Source organism: Pleurodeles waltl, chromosome 7, assembly GCF_031143425.1.
Source record: "Pleurodeles waltl isolate 20211129_DDA chromosome 7, aPleWal1.hap1.20221129, whole genome shotgun sequence".
NCBI classification, from domain to species: domain Eukaryota; kingdom Metazoa; phylum Chordata; class Amphibia; order Caudata; family Salamandridae; genus Pleurodeles; species Pleurodeles waltl.
The window spans coordinates 1159487858-1159508007 of record NC_090446.1 but is presented as its reverse complement, the minus strand read 5'-3'; the positions used below and the strand labels follow the sequence as shown (position 1 = coordinate 1159508007).

General features: G+C 47.6%; 1 protein-coding gene across 2 annotated transcripts in view; it reads right to left on the bottom strand.

Moving 5' to 3' along the window:
* Positions 1-20150, bottom strand: part of SEC14L1 (SEC14 like lipid binding 1) — a 443723-nt gene that overhangs the window by 143062 nt on the left and 280511 nt on the right. The gene's annotated exons all lie outside the window — the stretch shown is intronic.

Genomic DNA, 20150 nt, shown 5'->3' with positions numbered 1-20150 from the left:
AAAGAAAAAACAAATCAGAGCAAACTGCGTTACTTCTGGGTTAGGCTAATATGTCTTTGAATATTCAAACAGGAAAATGTCACTTATCCTGAAAGCATCAACAAACAGGATTAGGTACCAAAATCAACATGGGCAAATGCACTGTCGTCATTTTGGTGCACTAATGTTGATTCTTAAATCTCCCTATTTGAAAGACCTCAGAAATAATGGGCCCAGCTGAGGAAGAGAAAGCCCATTGGTCTCACCTGCCGGAAACTTCTGATATAGATTCCTAGCACCCTCTTTCTTCTAGACCATGACTCCTTTGCTCTGATTCATGGTCCTCTCGAAAAAGGTAAGGTAGTGCTTCCACTAGTAACAAAGATGGAAATATGGTAGGTAGATAATGCGCAGGTTGTGTTAGTATGGTTTTCCCCACAGAAAGGGCACTTCACAAACAGTAAAAGCATTTTGGTGAGGATAAAACATTTTCCATTCAGAAATGTGTTTAAACGCAAAGAAGTAACATGCAAATGTGTCAAGAGAGTTGTTGAAACGTAAAGTTTTGAAAGGATTTTGACTATAACAATAGCCTAAAAGGCCAAGTCAAGTGTTCCAAAGGAGGTAGAAAAATAAATGTTCTTGCTGCCACTGGCAGAGTATGATGGGGCACCAGAAGAATAGGCGTTTTTAAAGAACATATTAAAGTCTCCATTTTACAGTCTTTTAGAGGCTGTGGCCGTTCTACATTTTTGCCATTTTACATTCGGGTATTTAAAAAAGGTTTGTGAGGGGAATCTTTCTTGCTACTATTCTGGAAAATAGTTTCTTGATTTATTTCAACTTGGTCTTTTTAAAGACCAATAGATGAGATATAAATTTGTGACCGGCTTTCAAAGTTATATCATATATTCTTTTTAAAATGGCTTTTTTAGAAGAAGTAATTGTGTATTAATAAACTTTTTTTTTTTTTTAAACATGATCTAAGATCCTGCACACACGAAGATGCACCAAGAGGAAAGCTATGTAATAAAACTGTACCTAATGCCATTACCCTTCTTTATCCAATGCAAAGTTCCAGCAATCTTACAGTTCCTCTACTATGCACATGTAAATCATCATGTGTTGCAGCCTTTCCCAATAGCAGAACGTCTCTTATACAATTATGTATTATAACCATACATAGAACCACTGACAGACTGCATTAAGGCATATGATTACCCGCTAACCCCTTTCTCCTCAAGATGCTCTCATAATTAATGTACAGTAGAATGCATAGCATTGTAGGGACTATGAAACCCATTTTTCAAAACTTATTTTCATTGTGAAATTTCAAATAAAAGAAAATATGCTTGAAGGACACATTTATTAAGCTTTTATGTGTGACGAAATATATGCATTAATGAATACATTCCTGCCACAACTGGATCGCACATTGTAATAAAAAAGAAAGAAGACAAAAGAAAACAATTCATTATTTCACAGGTTGGTGTATTTCTCACCAATTAACAAAAGTTATTAGGTTTGCATTTTTTAAAATATTATCAGGAACAGAATTCTAAAGTGTGTTTGATTGGGATGAAAGGTCCTCAGGCAGGCTCTATTAAAATATGGAATTCTTACTGAGTGCCCTTGTGAAGCACAATCTGGTCTGCAGTCAATAATCAACAATTTTCTGCTGATGGAAAACAAGACCATCACCCTTGCTCAAAGCCTGGCACGTAACTGTGTAAATGAGTCCAAAAAACAGGGCAAAAATAGCAAGTGTATAACATGGGTGAAAGAGCAGAGCCCTGTGGGATTTACAATTGGAGCAAAGATAATGTAAATGGTAAAAGCTAATGCCTAACCTGCGACTGCCAAAAGAAGAGAAACACTTGGACCTAATTCATCACCATCCCCCTATGCTTACTTTGAAGAGTTGTTTCATCAATATTTGATAGGAACATTAGTTACTTAGCTGTAACTTCAGTTCTCTAGTATTGATATTGTTCATAGTTTCACATGCTTGAATCATTCCCCGTCGTCAAAGTGGGAGTTGCACAGTAACACTAAATAGGAGTATTAAAACATTTTACATATAAAACAATGCTAAAGTGCCTCCCCAAATCCCACAAACGCAACACATCCATGTCGAAGGAAAGGCAGGACAAGTATATCACCTTCGATACCAACTGCAGGTTTATCCAGATAAAATAAATTAACATTATTTTGGCACAAAACTACACACAAAATAAGACCATTGGCCAGTCCATTGCCAATTGTGCCCATGGCACATATGGCATAACACAGTGCCCCAACTTGACTTCTGACTGCAAAGTGACCTCCACATTGTAGAGGCATCAAGGGGACAGGCAGGCTCCTCAGGGATGTTTTTGTTTTGGGGGGGAGGAGGGAAATGAAGGTTTGGGGAGAGGGCTCCTTTGGTTTGGGTTGAGGGGCCTTGGGTTTGGGATGATTGGAAGCCACCTTAGCTTTTGCCTTGGGAGGTGGCACCTTGGGTGGGGAACTTCTTAGAAGGGGGGGGTGGGGGGGGGGGAGCTTGGGCAACACCAGCGGTGACAGGGGAGGACTGGGAGGTGAAAGGACTGGACTTGCGGGGGGACACAGGCCGCTTCGGGGAACCATGGGGTAGGGAGCAGAGGAAACTCAAAGGAAATGTTTCGTAGGGACACAAGAGTGGTCATGGGAAAAGCGTTTGGGAGTGGGAGTAAGATGTGTTCTTGTCAGTGTCTTGAATGCAGGTGCATGCGTGGATTGAATGTGTGTCCTGGGTGTCTGTTCGGTGGAGAGTGCTGGCGTTTAGGTATCTTGGGAGGAGGTGCTGGGTGATGCCATGATGGATGGGTGACTGCTGGGTTGGTGGCTGCAGGTATGGATGATGTGCTGCATGTGAGTGTGTTGGTGGTTGTGGTGAGTGCGCATGTGGTGAATGGTATGGATGTATGAGGGTCTGTTATTATGCTGACTGTGGGTATGATGGTACAAGTGGCTCGAACAGGGAGTGTTGGAGTCATGCCAGCAGGTGTGAGTGTTGTAGGATCTGTGAAAGATGGTGTTGTGGGAGTCAGTGTAGGGAGTGGATGTTGTTGTGTGTGCAGGTGGGTTTTGTCTGTATGCATGCCTGTGGTGAGTGTTGTGGTGGCTGGGTTTGTCACTGCGAATCAGTGTCTGTTGAGGTAGATGAATACCTGTATGAATGTGTGATCTGGATGGGTGTGAAGAGAGCGGTTTGGGAAGAGGTAGGTGGAGGTGGGACAAATGGACACTGGCTGCTGTCAGTGGTGAGGCCATAGCCTCAAAAGGATCTCAAAAGGATCTCTGCAGGCCAGCCAGGGCACCGTGAATGCCTTCTAAGAATGTATTGCTCTGTTGGACTTGAGCTGCCAGTCTCTGGATGGGATTCACAATGGCGGACTGACCTACAGAGATGGACCTCAGGAGGTCAATAGCGTTCTCACTGAGGGCGCAGGGCTGACTGGGGCAGGGGAAGAGGTGCCTGTGACAAAGGAGACGTCCACCCTCTTGGGTGAGCGGGCACGGGCAACTGGGTTGGGAGCTACAGAGAGGGCGGTGATAGTAGGGGGGTGGCGGACAATGATGTTGCTGGGGGTGGTCCCAGAAGGGTCCACCACCGCCAGGGAGTGTCCATCAGAGGAGGAATCTGAAGATGATGTGCTTGATCCGGTCTCCCTCGTGGCACTCGCCTTGCCCTCCGTCTCACTGGGTTTCTCGGCCTCACTGGTATTAGCCTCCTGGGTCCAGTGGGTTGGTGCTTCCCCACCCGCCTGTGTATCTTCTCCTCTGCCTGATTATGCTGATGTAAACAAAGAGAGGGAAGGGTAAAGAGAGAACGATGGTGGATATGGGTCAAAACATACCTCCCATAGACACATATCAGCATGTACATCTCTGACATAACACATCATGGCAGGGCATGCCATTACAATTGCACCCCATGTCTGTTACTACCTATTGCCCAATGCAAGCTGTAATGGTAACAACAGATGTGCACACAAGTTGACATAATGACATGATGAAGGCTGTGGGACTGCATGGCAGCATTGTAACTACCAGGGCCATGTCATACATGACATGTAAACACAATGGTGAATCATCAGGGACCTCCCAGGGGAATTACCACATCTAATACCATTCCATTGAAGGAATGGCAATTCAAGACAATGATTGGTTCCAAAAACGGTTTTGCTGGGCAAGCTGCCCTCATTGAATCACATGTAGAAGTATCCCATTGTTGTTTCCCTGTACATTTCCTACACTCTGAAGTTAACATATGACTGCATAGTCAGCTATCATTACAATACTCCGGTCCCATTGATGCCCTTCATGAGGTGGAACTGTGAAATAAGCCCCCACAATCAGTTAATGGCACCTACAGTACAATATCCAGATTCTCTCAGTTATTGCAGAAGACAACTACTAATGGGATTTCACTAACACCTCTTATACACTGATGCAGATGGATGGAGCTGGTCACTCACAATGCTTAGGGTGTCCAGACCCACCCAAGCATGGGAAATCTGAATAGTACATCCACTGACAGCATAGTATTGTCACACATCAACGATAGTGAGCCTGCCAGGGTGACTGATGCCCATTGTCAGTTTGGCTGTACCACTGATCACAAGCAGACCTTGCCACTAGTAAGCCACCCAATCCCAACCAAGGCCTGTCATGTGCGAGGTAACAGTCAATACTTACCTGCTTGTGGCTGCTGTGCTGCCCTCAAGCGCCTATCAACCTCACGGTAGGCCACCACCAAAATGCAGGCCAATTGGGGGGGAGGGGGAGGGGCGGGGTTACAGGGTCCGACAGGCACCCCTCCCTTGTTGGGAGGACGTCTCCAGCTGGACCTCTGCAGTTTTCCAAGCCCAGCGTCTCAGGTCCTCCTACCGCTTTCTGCAGTAGGTGCTCTGCCGGGCCTGGACCCTTATGGTCCGCACTTGGTTGGCAATGACAAATGAAATTCCCTTCTTCTGATGGGTGCTGACCTGCATGGGTGACACATATAGTAGGAGAAGGTCATGTAGAGTGGCACCACAGCAACAGCAGTGGGCTACACACAAACACACCACATGCCCACACAAACCTATCGTCATGGTACAGACGCTTCTCTGTCCAGTGTGACAACACCTTTCACCTTCACACACACACCCCTATCTCAAAGGATGATGGCATTGGGCTCACCAGCTCCTCTTGTGCCACATACCGCTGTACATACAGGGGTAGGACCCCATCCACAAGCTTCTCCAGCTCCTCCTGGGTGAAGGCTGGGGCCCTATCACCTGCAGGACATGGCATGGTGGCACCAGAGACAGTACACAGCAGCTCACGTCGTGAAGTTCTTGCTTGTGAGAGTGTCAGGAGTCAAGTGAGCTAGGTACCAGAATATGGCAGTCACGGCCACCATGTTCATGAAAGTCACCGCCGGCGGCGATCATTACTGGCCCCAGTATCCCATAGGCAGCAATGTTATTCAATCGGGAGTTGCACAGCGGTTGTGATCGCCTACTGTCATGACGGCATACGTCAGCGGAATTAGGTCATTTCCATCTGTCCAGTGCATGCGGGACCGGCGGCTGCCATTTTAGGCACATTTAATGGTTTTTAAAGGAAAAATAAGTGTGCCATGCTAGACATATGTTACCAAAGCTGTGTAGGCCTATGTTCTGCCATCATGACTGGGCCCATACACGTGATATTCACGCCACAGTAGTGTACGATGGGCAGATGTCAATTCCAGTGCATGTCCAGCAGCTCGGTGCCTCATAGGAAGTGTAACCATAAAAGGGAATGGCATTAGTACATACGTGGTCCATGCTGGGGCAATATGCAGCTTTCACATGGAACATTAGACATGTTATGTGTGGTTGACATGCTGTTGGTCAGGGCCTGCAATGGTCAGCAAAGTTGGTTTACATGACCAGTCTACATGTCCAATAAGGTATGTGGCAACTTTTGGGTCATGTCTACAGTGTTTGTTGTGTGCAACAAGGATCTTGTCGGCTAGGATGTGTAGAGTGCTAATCAAATTGTACATTCTCTCCTCTCTCTGCTTGATACCCTGTATTGGGGATAATGAAACATGCACCAGCGTATCGCCTCCTACTGGACATTGCTACCCTGGAGGAGAGACATCATCCAGACCTATCGTCATTCCATATTGGATCTATGTACCCAGTTGGATCCAGATCTACTGCCTGCCATACCTAATCCCTACGCCATCCCACCCACACAGAACAGGTTTTGTCTGTGCTACACTTCCTTGCCTCAGGCTCATTCCAGATCACACTGGGCTTGGCAGCAGGGATGTCACAGCCAATGTTCAGTGTTGTGTTTACAGATGTACTGTCTGCTTACTGAAACACCTGGACAGCTACATCCGGTTTCCCCAATGTGTGGATCTGCCTACTGTTAAGGCTGACTTCTATCATATTGGACGCATCAGTCATGTGACAAGGGCCATAGACAGCACCCACATTGCTTTGGTCCCTCCCAGGATCAATTAAGAAATCTACAGGAACAGGAAAAACTACAACTCCATCTATGTACAGGTGGTGTGTCTCGCGGACCAGTACATCTCCCAAGTGACTGCCAAGTATCCAGGATCTGAGCAGGACTCCTTCATTCTGAGGAACAGCAATGTTCCACACATGATGGCACAACTACAGGGGGAGAGAAAGAGAGCCTGGCTCATTGGTACGTATGCATTAGGATGTGCGTCACTGTAATGCCAACTGTCGTCCCATTCTGCCCTGTGCCGCTACTAGTATTGTGACAGCTCCTACCTTTGAGCACACAGGTGGCTGGCTATCCTACCCTTCCCTGGTTGCTGGCACCAGTAAGATACCCTACCACGGATGGGGAACACCATTTCAAGAAGCCCACAGCACGGCGAGGCGTGTTATTGAAAAAACTTTTGGCCTCCTGAAGGCCAGATTTAGTTGCCTCCACGTCTCTGGAGGTGCCCTCTTCTACACTCCACTAAAGGTATGCCAGATCATAGTTGCCTGCTGCATGCTACACTTATCTGGCCCTGAGACGTCAGATTCCATTACTGGCTGATGAGGAGGAGGCAGCTGATTCTAAGATTGGGTTGATCATTCTTTACTTCCGGTAACATACAGGTATGTTCTGTGTGTATTGTCACATGTCTCATTTCCAAATTGCCTTCTGACAGTGCTCCTCCTGGTCAGGTACATCAGTGGAGATGTTCAGTGTACCTATCCCTCTGTGTGACTTGGGGTGGGAGGCAGATTGCCCATCAGGAGGTACGTTACTGATGTCATCTCTCTGACGTGTGGGCAATGCAGGTTGCTAGGTTGACATTTCCTCTAAGTTCAGGCATGTGTTGTGTTATTTGTTCTGGAATCTCCTGTGTAGATGCTTTCCCAACTATAGATTGTGTAGTGTGCATCACTCTCTATCCTAACATCTTGACTGGCGTTCATGGACACTGGCCTTTCTTAACAGTGGTATGTGTAGTTTTTACCCCATGTCAGCAGTGAGGTAATGTGTAAAGGTCATGTGATTCCTGAGATTGTGGATGTGACATTGTCTTCTCTTTTCCCCTGTGTTGCTGACAATCCACACTGGGAACGACCACAATATACAGCATATGTGCTGTGACTCCCACCATGCCTACTATCCTGATGTGAGTCCCTGCCTTGGTTTTTTTGTAGGCGGGATATGTGGACCTACTCTGGTGTGTTGCTGGACTAGTGACTACCTTGCCACTGGAATTTGGAACATGTCTGATGTACTGTGTCACCTGCACGGAAAGCCTCCCTCTGCTGTCCATGTAACAGACTTTTGGTGAAGGAGAATAAGCACACATTACATTCTAATAGGATTTACATCCGTACATTTTACAATAAAGACGAGATGGCAGTTCCTGTTTTCTATGGTGTTTTGTTCTGCACAATGTGTCAAACAGTTGATGAGTGGAGCCACAGTTGGATTAATCAGCAAAGTAGGTGGTCTAGCTGTAGGTAGTATAGGTCCAGTATCCAAGGGCCATGTGAAAGTGGAGACATGAAATTGAACAGCCAACAGATTGTCTCAGTGGCACATAAGGGAGAATGTTCAGGAGAGGGTCACTTCCTGGCAGTGGATTTAACCTTGGCATCTGCTCCTGCAGGATGTCTGGATGGACCACATTTGCAGCAGTGGGGGTGGGGGGAGGGGGTTGGGGTCCTTAGCTACAGAGGGTGGGGTGCCAGTGGCCTGTGGTTCCTCTGGCAGGGCCTCCATTCCACTAGCCGAGGCTGATGGCTCTGTTGGTATCTGGCTAGTGCAAGGGGCCAGTTGGTTGGTGGAGAAAGCACGCAGGATGGTGGTGAGCTCCTTGGGCACCCCTACAATGGAGGTCATGGTGGCATTGTGTGCCTGCCACTGCTGCATAGCCTCCTGGTGGAACTCCCTCTGCAGCCTTTGATTTTCCTTCAGAATAGTGAGTATTTAGCCCATCTCGCTCTGGGAGTGCAGGAATGCTTCCAGGACTTGGGAGACGTTTTCCTGGCCAGTCGAGCCCCTTGGGGTCCCCCATCCCCTGGCCCACAGGTGCCCTCCCACGGTCTCTGACCACATGTCTGTGCCCTCTCACAGGACTTTCATTGTCTTAGGTGTGAGGGGTTGACTCAGGTTCCTGTACTGTAGGGCACACTACTGCGTGACCAGTCCTTGGGACACAGGTTTGGCTGTGATGTTGATGTCACAGGTTGGGGGTGGGGGGGAGAGGTTGGATGTGGGACTGGTGGACTGACCGGGTGTCCCAGATGGGCCAGGTAAGTTGTCAACGTCCAGACATCTTGAGGTGTTGTCCTCACTGGGGCCTTTATCCTAGGGAGGGCTGTCTGTCTCTGGCATCCTCCCCATGGTGGCAGTGGCAGGGGTACCTGTGAATTAAATGGGAGTGTACCACAATGTGGAGGTGTGAATGTTGGTCTCTTTGTCTGATGCATACAATGGTTTGACTTGATTACCATTTATGGCAATGACTGCTGAAGCACTGCAGACATTGTTTGTGGGTAATAAACAGTGAAATGTTTACCATCTTCCATCGAGGGTTGATGAATGAGGACTGCATTTGCTGTCATTGCCATGTATAGGTCCTCAGTCGTAGCATCCTGCTGGTGTTGCAGGAGCGATATTTGTACATGCAGATGTTGCACTGTGACGTGGACCTACCAGCTTTTCATTTGGATGCACAGGTGCATTGTGGGAGTTGTAGTGAATGGTTTTTGGCAGTGCTGTTCGTGCACTGGGCAGGGACTGTCTGGGCATTGTGGCTGGGTGGTGGTGTGGTATGCAGGGGAGGGGCTTTAGGTGACTGTGTGGGTGGTGTAGTGGAAGATAGGGTGACAGGGTGGTGAGGTAGCATGCTGGACCAGAAGAATTTGTGCTAGGGCAGTATAAGTTACTTACCAGAGTCCAGTCCTCTGGGTATTCCTGTCAGGCCTTCAGGATGCAGAATGTCCAGGACCTTCTCCTCCCACGATACGAACTCTGGAGGAGGAGGTGGGGGCTCACCGCCATTCTTCATCACGGCAATTTGGTATCTGGATGCCATAGAACGCACTTTCCCCCATAGGATGTGCCACCTCTTCTGGATCTCCTCCCTTGTGCGTGGATGGTTACCCGCTGAGTTGACCCTGTCAACGATTCTCAGCCATAACCCCATTTTCCTGACTTGGGATGTTTGCTGGACTTGTGCTCCGAACAGTTGTGCCTCTACCCGGACGATTTCATCGACCATGACCATCAACTCATTGTCTGTGAAGCGTGGTTGTTTTTGACGGGTCATGGTGGTTGTGTTGTGAGTGGGGGTGTGTGTAGTGTGCAAGGATGCTTGGTGGTGTAGGGGGTGCTTGGTTGTGTATGTTGTGACAGTGTGTGTGTATTGTGCCAATGGTGCAGTTGTGTGGTATGTACTGTATTGTCTGATACTGCGTATGGTGTACGAGTGCAGTGTCTTTAGTTTGTGTGCTCCTCTCAGAGTATGTCGTTTTTGTTGGAAAGGGTTGTGTGTGAGGGGGGTGTTTTATAGTGGTGTGTGGTGGTGTCTGATCTGTGTATGTGTGTCAGGTGTGTGGTATTTGATTTGTCCATTGTGGTGCTGTGTTCTGGTAGAGGTGTGTTTTTGAATGCTGCAGTTCACACTGCCAATGGTTTTCTGCCGTGCAGAGACAGCTGTGCTGATTTGTGGTTCGTAGTCTAAAGGGCAGAATGTGGTCGGCGTGCAGTGCTGGTGATGAGACCACCCCTATCCCACCCTAGGTCGTCATGGCGGTGTCTGATGTGTGGCTGTATTTTGGCAGTCTTCAGGGTGGACTCAATACGGTGGGCGGAATACTGCCAACACGAGCGGTCTTTTGGCGCCCACAACCGTGGTGGTCTTGCCAACAGACCGCCAAATGAGGGCCTCAGTTACTTGGCATGATAAAGTATATTTAACTGAAAACACCACTTCAGAAAAACATTGTAAATGGAACAAATAAAAATGTAAACAGTGCTTTGGTGCACTGGCTGTTATGAAAGTGACACTGTCACATTAAGAATTCCAAAATCGAACCCGTACTACCCGTAACATAAGTGCAATGTAGTGTACGTAAGCCTAATTATGGAGCAGGCTAGAGAGGGAAGCTTTACTCACAAGGGCATCCATTCTGAAGCCAGAACCTATGCAATCCAGTTTAGAAAAAGTGAACTGTTCTCCAGAGAGCAGCCCAGCAAACTTCTGGAATAGGTGCATTCCTTATTGTTGGAGCTTTTGCTGCCTTTGCCTGGTTGAACGAGCCCTAGGTTTATTTGGTAATTGTCTCCACTTTTTTTTTTTTGCTTTGTTTTTTAACAGTAGGTGATCATACATGACATTAGCTGTTCTGTTATGGTTTGCTTAAAGAAAGTAAAGCCCTACTAACATCTTAAGTGGTTTCTAAATAATACCCAAAGTTCTTAAATATTTAAGTTATAAAGGAAATTGCCCTCAGAGAGGAGACAATTGGGAAGAAAGTGTGAAGGATTACTGGTGGATGAAAATATCTGATATGACCTTGGGGAGGAAATCAGGGCGAGTTCTCAGAGATAAGTAACTGAGAACACACCAAGTTCAGAGCCTGCAGTTCACCCATGCGTTGATTATTAAGCCGGTAATTGTCCAACAGCAGATTTGTACTATGCACAGATTATACAGAGGGCTCCAGAACATGAAGGGATGGGGTGTATATATATAGTTGTGTATATAGTAAAAGTGCCCATGCAATGGAGTGAGTATGTATGTACATAATGTGTATAAAAATAGTATATATTTACAAATGTACAAGTTTCATCAACGGCTACAGGCTCCTGGGGAGGTGGGGGCACATGTGAATCTGCAGCGTCTCATGCCACGAACAGATGTACACTGGGTAAGTAACATTTTCCGTTTGATGGCATGTGTAGCTGCAGATACACATGCTGTGCATAGACTAGTAAGAAGTTGTCTCCCCAAAAGCGGTGGCTTAGCCCGTAGGAGTTGAAGTTGTTTGAAATAATGTTCGTAATACAGCCTGTCTGTAAGGAAATGCCTCCTTGGCATCGTTACCCCCTGACTTTTTGCCTTTGCTGATGCCAAGTTATGATTTGAAAGTGTTCTGAGGCCTGCTAACCAGGCCCCAGCACCAGTGTTCTTTCCCTAACCTGTACCTTTGTTTCCACAATTGGCACACCCTGGCATCCAGGTAAGTCCCTTGTAACTGGTACCCCTGGTACCAAGGGCCCTGATGCCAGGGAAGGTCCCTAAGGGCTGCAGCATGTCTTATGCCACCCTGGGGACCCCTCACTCAGCACAGACACACTGCTTGCCAGCTTGTGTGTGCTGGGGGGGGGAGAAAATGACTAAGTCAACATGGCACTCCCCTCAGGGTGCCATGCCAACCTCACACTGCCTATGGCATAGAAAAGTCACCCCTCTAGTAGGCCTTACAGCCCTAAGGCAGGGTGCACTATACCATAGGTGAGGGCATAAGTGCATGAGCACTATGCCCCTACAGTGTCTAAGCAAAACCTTAGACATTGTAAGTGCAGGGTAGCCATAAGAGTATATGGTCTGGGAGTCTGTCATTCACGAACTCTACAGCACCATAATGGCTACACTGAAAACTGGGAAGTTTGGTATCAAACTTCTCAGCACAATAAATGCACACTGATGCCAGTGTACATTTTATTGTAAAATACACCCCAGAGGGCATCTTAGACATGCCCCCTGAAACCATACCCGACTTCCAGTGTGGGCTGATTAGTTTTAGCAGCCTGACACACACCAGACATGTTGCTGGCCAAATGGGGAGAGTGCCCTTGTCACTCTGTGGCTAGTAAAGCCTGTACTGGGTGGAGGTGCTTCTTACCTCCCCCTGCAGGAACTGTAACACCTGGCGGTGAGCCTCAAAGGCTCACCCCCTTTGTTACAGCACCCCAGGGCACTCCAGCTAGTGGAGTTGCCCGCCCCCTCCGGCCACGGCCCCACTTTTGGCGGCAAAGACGGAGGAGATAATGAGAAAAACATGGAGGAGTCACTGGCCAGTCAGGACAGCCCCTAAAGAGTCCTGAGCTGAGGTGACTCTGACTTTTAGAAATCCTCCATCTTACAAATGGAAGATTCCCCCAATAGGATTAGGGATGTGCCCCCTCCCCTCAGGGAGGCGGCACAAATCCGTTGGCTACTAACCCCCCAGACCTAAACACACCCCTAAATCGAGTATTTAGGGGCTCCCAGAACCTAGCAAGAGAGATTCCTGCAACCTAAGACGAAGAAGGACTGCTAACCTGAAAACTCTGCAGAGAAGATGGAGACACCAACTACTTTGGCCCCAGCTCTACCGGCCTGTCTCCCCACTTCAAGAAAAACTGCAACAGCGACGCGTTCCACAGGGTCTAGCAACCTCTGAAGCCTCAGAGGACTACCCTGCATCTAAAAGGACCAAGAACTCCCGAGGACAGCCGCTCTGCTCCAAAGAAGAAACATCTTTGCAACAAGAAGCAACTTTTAAAGAACACATGTTTCCCGCCCGAAGCGTGAGACTTTGCACTCTGCACCCGACGCCCCCGGCTCGACTTGTGGAGAACCAACACTACAGGGAGGACTCCCCAGCGACTGCGAGCCTGTGAGTAGCCAGAGTTGACCCCCCCTGAACCCCCACAGCAACGCCTGCAGAGAGAATCCAGAGGCTTCCCCTGACCGTGACTGCCTGCTTCTAAGAACCCGACGCCTGGTAAGGACACTGCACCCGCAGCCCCCAGGACCTGAAGGAACCGACCTCCAGTGCAGGAGCGACCCCCAGGTGGCCCTCTCCCTTGCCCAGGTGGTGGCTACCCAGAGGAGCCCTCCACCCCCCTTGCCTGCCTGCTTCGCTGAAGAGACCCCTGGGTCTCCCATTGAACTACATTGCAAACCAGACGCCTGGACCATGCACTCTGCACCCGGCCGCCCCGTGCCGCTGAGGGTGTACTTTTTGTGCTGACTATCTCTTTTTGCCACTGTCTTACCTCTAAGGGGAACCCTTGGACTCTGTGCATGCTATTTCTTACTTTGAAATAGTACATACAGAGCCAACTTCCTACACTGTCCTACTGTGGCTTGTTGTGTTGTTAACACATCTACACAGTAATGTTTTGTGAATGTATGAGGCGTAGACCATGTGGCTGCCTTACAGATTTCTGTCATAGGTATATTTCCTAGAAGGGCCATTGTGGCGCCTTTCTTCCTAGTGGAGTGCACCTTTGGCGTAATAGGTAGATCTCTTTTTGCTTTAATATAGCAGGTCTGAATACATTCCACGAGGGGACTGGTGGTGTTCTCGGGGGTATGATTCTTTTTAAACCCTCCATAAATGCTTTGATGACTGGGATTCTAAGAAGTGATGTTGAATGTGTAATCTGCAGATAGGCAGATATTGCTGTGAGATGTATTTTGATAGAAGAAAATGCTAGTTTTGATTTTTGTAAGTGTAATAAATAGCTTACAATTTTTATTGCAGAAGCATGTAGTGGTTGAATTTGATTATTATGGCAGTAATAAACAAATCTTTTCCATTTGTTTGCGTAACATGTCTTGTAGTAGGTTTTCTAGCTTGCTTAATGATCTCCATACATTCTTGTGTAAGGTTTAAATGTCCAAACTCTAAGACTTCAGGAGCCAGATTGCAAGATTGAGCGATGCTGGGTTCAGGTGTCTGATCTGCTGTCTGTGTTGAGTTAACAGATCTGGTCTGTTTGGTAGTTTGATATGAGGTACTACTGACAGGTCCAGTAGTGTTGTGTACCACGGTTGGCGAGCCCAGGTTGGTGCTATTAGTATTAGTTTGAGTTTGTTTTGACTCACTTTGTTTCCCAGATAAGGAAGGAGTGGGAGAGGGGGGAAAAGCGTAAGCAAATATCCCTGACCAACTCATCCATAACGCATTGCCCTTGGACTGAGGGTCTGGATACCTGGACGCGAAGTCTTGGCATTTTGCATTTTCTTTTGTTGCGAATAGGTCTATTTCTGGTGTTCCCCAGCGTAGAAAGTAATTTTGTAGCACCTGGGGATGAATCTCCCATTCGTGTGTTTGTTGGTGATCTCAACTGAGATTGTCGGCCAACTGGTTTTGAATCCCTGGGCTATACTGTGCTATTAGGCGAATGTGATTGTGAATCGCCCAATGCCAAATCTTTTGTGCTAAGAGACACAGTTGTGATGAGTGTGTCCCTCCTTGTTTGTTTAAGTAATACATTGTTGTCATGTTGTCTGTTTTGACAAGAATGTGTTTGTGGGCTATTAGCGGTTGAAATGCTTTCAATGCTAGAAACACTTCTAACAGCTGTAAATGATTTATATGCAGTTGCCTTTGATGAACGTTCCATTGTCCCTGTATATTGTGCTGGTTGAGGTGTGCTCCCCATCATGGAAGCATCTGTTGTGATCATGTATTGAGGCACTGGGTCTTGGAATGGCCGCCCTTGGTTTAAATTTATAGGATTCCACCATTGAAGCGAGAAGTGTGTTTGGCGGTCTATCAACATTAGATCTTGAAGTTGACCCAGTGCTTGTGTCCATTGTGTTGCTAGGCACTGTTGTAAGGGCCGCATGGGTAGTCTTGCGTTTGGGACAATGGCTATGCATGAAGACATCATGTTTAGAAGTTTCATTACAAACCTCACTTGGTAGTGTTGGTTTGGCTGTATGTTTAATATTGTATTGCGGAACGCTTGTACCCTTTGTGGATTTGGACTGGCAATTGCGTTTTGTGTGTCGAGTGTTGCTCCCAAGTATTGCTGTCTTTGGGATGGTTGTAGATGTGATTTTTGGTAATTTATAGGGAACCCTAGTTTGTGTAGAGTTTCTATAACGTATTGTGTGTGAAGAAGACACTGTTGCTGAGTGCTGTTTTTTATTAACCAATCGTCTAAGTAAGGGAATACGTGCATGTGCTGTCTCCTGATATGAGCGGCTACTACTGCAAGACATTTTGTGAATACCCTTGGGGCTGTGGTTATCCCGAATGGTAACACCTTGAATTGGTAATGCACGCCTTGAATTACAACCCGTAAGTATTTCCTGTGAGAAGGATGTATGGGTATGTGGAAATATGCATCCTTGAGATCTAATGTTGACATGTAGTCCTGTTTTTTGAGCAAGGGAATCACGTCTTGAAGTGTTACCATGTGGAAGTGATCTGATTTGATGTAAAGATTCAGGGGGTCTTTCTGACCCTGGCGGCACCAACCACAGGAGCACCGCCAACAGGCTGGCGGTGCTCCCACGAGCATTCTGACCGCGGCGGTTCAGCCGCGGTCAGAAGCGGAAAGTCGGCGGTCTCCCGCCGACTTTCCGCTGCTCGGGGGAATCCTCCATGGCTGCGGAGCACGCTCCGCAGCCATGGGTATTCTGACACCCCCTACCGCCATCCTGTTCCTGGCGGGTCTCCCGCCAGGAACAGGATGGCGGTAGGGGGTGCCGCGGGGCCCCTGGGGGCCCCTGCAGTGCCCATGCCCATGGCATGGGCACTGCAGGGGCCCCCGTAAGAGGGCCCCGCAAAGTATTTCAGTGTCTGCCATGCAGACACTGAAATACGCGACGGGTGCAAACTGCACCCGTCGCACCCCTGCAACTACGCCGGCTCAATTCTAAGCCGGCGTCCTCGTTGCAGGGGCATTTCCTCTGGGCCGGCGGGCGCTCTTTTGGAGAGCGCCCGCCGGCCCAGAGGAAATGTTAGAATGGCCGCCGCGGTCTTGTGACCGCGGTGCGGTCATTTGGCGGCGGAACCTTGGCGGACGGCCTCCGCCGTCCGCCAAGGTTAAAATCAGGCCCTCAGTGTTCTGAGGTCTAATATGGGTCTTAACGTTTTGTCCTTCTTTGGAATTAGGAAATACAGGGAGTAGACACCTGTTCCTTTTTGATGGTTGGGTACTAGTTCTATTGCTTGTTTTTGTAACAATGCTTGGACGTCTAGTTGTAACAGGTCTAAGTGTTGTTTGGACATATTGTGTGCTCTTGGGGGCACATCTGGTGGGAAATGTATGAATTCTATGCAATAACCATGTTGGATAATGGCTAGGACCCATGCATCCGTAGTTATGTTTGCCCAGTTGTGGTAGTATGCGGTAAGTCTCCCCCCCCCCACTGGTGTTGAGGGGTGGGGGTTTGTGACATTGAAGTCACAGTTTGGCTTGAGGGGTTTTAGGGCTTTGGAATTTCCCCCTTGCCTTTGGGAATTGTCCACCCCTGTATGATCCTCGAAAACCTCCTCTTTGGTACTGGCCCTGATATGTGGGTCTGGCTTGTGAGGTGGAAGGCTCTGTGGTTTGGGAACAAAACCCTCCTCTAAATTGTGGCTTTCTAAAAGTGCCTCTGTTTTGTAGGGAGTAGAGCGCGCCCATGGCTTTGGCTGTGTCCGTGTCCTTTTTGAGCTTTTCGATTGCCGTATCCACCTCCGGCCCAAACAATTGTTCTTGGTTAAACAGCATATTTAGCACAGCTTGCTGGATTTCCAGTTTAAAACCTGAGCTTCGTAACCATCCGTGCCTGCGAATGGTTACTGCAGTGTTCACTGTCCGTGCTGCTGTGTCTGCCGAGTCCATTGCAGACCTTATTTGGTTGTTGGAAATCGCTTGTCCTTCCTCAACAACCTGTTGGGCAAGTTTTTGGTGTTCCTTGGGCAAGTGCTGTATTATATGTTGCATCTCGTCCCAGTGTGCCCTGTCGTAGCGAGCCAGTAGAGCCTGAGAATTGGCAATCCGCCATTGATTGGCTGCCTGTGCTGCCACCCGTTTGCCTGCTGCATCAAACTTCCGACTTTCCTTGTCGGGCGGTGGTGCGTCTCCTGACGATTGGGAGTTTGCCCTTTTTCTGGCTGCTCCCACGACCACTGAATCTGGTGTCAGTTGCTGTGTTATAAACACAGGGTCTGTTGGGGGGAGGTTTATATTTCTTCTCCACCCTAGGCGTGATGGCTCTGCGTTTCACTAGGTCCTGGAACACCTGTTTGGCGTGCTTTAGTATGCCTGGGAGCATTGGCAAACTTTGGTAAGAGCTGTGAGTGGATGCCAAGGTGTTAAATAAGAAGTTGTCTATCAGCTCCGCATGCATTGCTACATTATGGAAAGTAGCTGCCCTTGATAACACCTGCATATATGCAGTGCTGTCCTCTGGTGGTGACGGCCTTGCCGGGTAGCAATCGAGACTGTTGTCTGAGACCGGTGCATCATATAAGTCCCATGCATCCGGGTCATCTTGTGTCATCCCCGTGTGTGTTGGCGACTGCATTGGGGGTGTTGCTACCGGGGACAGCTGTGGTGAGTGCAGTGGTGAAGGCTGTGGCGAAAACCTTGGTGGTGTTTTGTCTCTTGTCACCTTTGCCTTTGGCTGCATTTCCGACTCCTGGAATGCTAGCTTTCTTTTTATTTGTATTGGAGGAAGAGTTTGAATTTTACCAGTCTCTTTCTGGATGTGCAGCATCCTTTGAGTATGGTCTGGCTCTCCCATACCTAATTCCTGCTCAAATCTGTGCCCTTGCATTTGGCTGGAAAGTCCGTGCTCTTCTGTGTAGGAGCCTATTTTCGGCTCCAAGGCTGCATGTTTTGACACCGAAGGTTTCGGTACGCTCTTTTTCGGCTCCGAGGAAACCTTTTTTTACTTTGGGGGTGTCGAACTCTATGTGGGGAGATGGTTCGGAGCTGGTATCTCGACCAGAGTCGGATGTCTTCGGCTGTTGGGAGGCCTTTTTCGGTGCCGATGTTTGGTCACCGTGTTTTCGGGTTAAGCCATGGCCTGTTGGCGGTGGCATCCCCTTGGCCTTTATAATTTTGGAGTGAGTCTTGGCCGGGGCAGATTTACTCACAGTTTTTTGCTGGCCCTTCGGCTGCTCAGTTTCGGAGTCGTCCGAGTCCGATTCGGGAATGGAGAATCTCTCCTCTTCCTCGACGTCGATCTGTTCGGCAGGTGTTGACGCCATCTGAAGTCTTCTGGCTCTTCGAACGCGTAGGGTCTTCTTCGATCGAAATGCCCGGCAGACCTCGCAAGTATCCTCTCTGTGTTCTGGTGATAGACACAGATTACAGACCAAGTGTTGTTCTGTATAAGGATACTTTGCGTGGCAATTCGGGCAGAAGCGGAAGGGGGTCCAGCCCATGAGTTTCGACGATTGACGCGGTCGGGCCGACCAGGCCCCGCTAAAGAGTGGAAGCCCCGAAGGGCCGCCGGAGCGCTTCTTCTTTCGGTGTCGATGTACTAACACTAGACCGGTACCGAGCACGAACAATACCATCAAATTTTCCGATAAATAGCTAACTTTCCTGATTCGAAATACGGAGCGAAGAGGAACACATCCGAACCCGAAGGCGAAAAGAAAACAATCTAAGATGGAGTCGATGCCCATGCGCAATGGAGCCGAAAGGGAGGAGTCCCTCGGTCTCGTGACTCGAAAAGACTTCTTCAAAGAAAAACAACTTGTAACACTCCGAGCCCAATCATAGGAATAGTGAACATGAAACCAGGCAAGAACATTTATGATAAGCAGTAATGGGAGCAAAATGTACTAAAATAACAAAGTCAGATTGGGTTAATAAAGTGATCAGGCAGTACGCTCTTGTCCTGAAAATTCTCAGCTGCTTCTCTAGGCACCAAGTGTAGAACATCTTACACTTGAGTCCATAAAAAGCTTTTGTAAAAGGGTGTTTAGAATGTTATTAGACTCTAGATTCAGGTGGTTGTACAGAGCCATATCTGTCATGCACTGTCTTAGTTTGCATGTCCATTAGTAGGCCTGTAGAGTGCAGACCTTAACATTTGTGGGTTTTTTTTTTATTTGGGGAGGGGGTTTAGAATATGAGGACTACTTTTAGCATTTTGATGTAGCTGTAGAACTCAATTAACTGGTTCTTGAAACTTTTGCTTTTTTTGTGAATCTGTTCAGAAATGTGTTCAACGATCATGCATTCCACTTTTATTCATCAGAGACGATCCCATGATGAAGAAAACGTCATATTCATATATAATAATCTAACACAGGCTTATGCAGTGCCAAGGTTCCTTTTGTCTGACGACTACCCTAACTTGCAGAGATCATTCTCAGGGTGCATTCATAGCAATACCTAATGAAAACTAAAAAAATGTCCCTGTGTCCGATCCAATTACATACTCAGCTATTATAATATTCTGCAGCAGTACTAGCTGGCATGAAATCTAACAGCTACACCAACAGCTAAGCATAAATACTGTAGTGAGTAACCATCCCCTCCTTAAGAACATAAATACAAAGCCTTACATGATTGCTAAAGTAGTCCTGCGTTGCATGTGGGGAGTTGATTACAGGTTTGAAGGTAAAAAGTACTGTCCAATGAGACATTACAAGTAAGCAGCTATACTTTATGTGAGGTCCAGTGACTAAGATGATATGAGTTCATAAAGGAGAACAAATATTGGCAATGTTGGTTTCGTAAATCTGAACTCCTGCTCTCATTCAGTAAAGTACATTTAGAGATATTTCGCCCTGCCACCTACCAAGAGAGGACACCACATTGTTCAACAGAGTTAAAAAAAACTAATCCCATAAGAGATTTAAAAAATACAAGACACATTATTGCTTACACAGTCGTTTCAATAAGTATACAGCACACTGAAAAGTACACTCAAT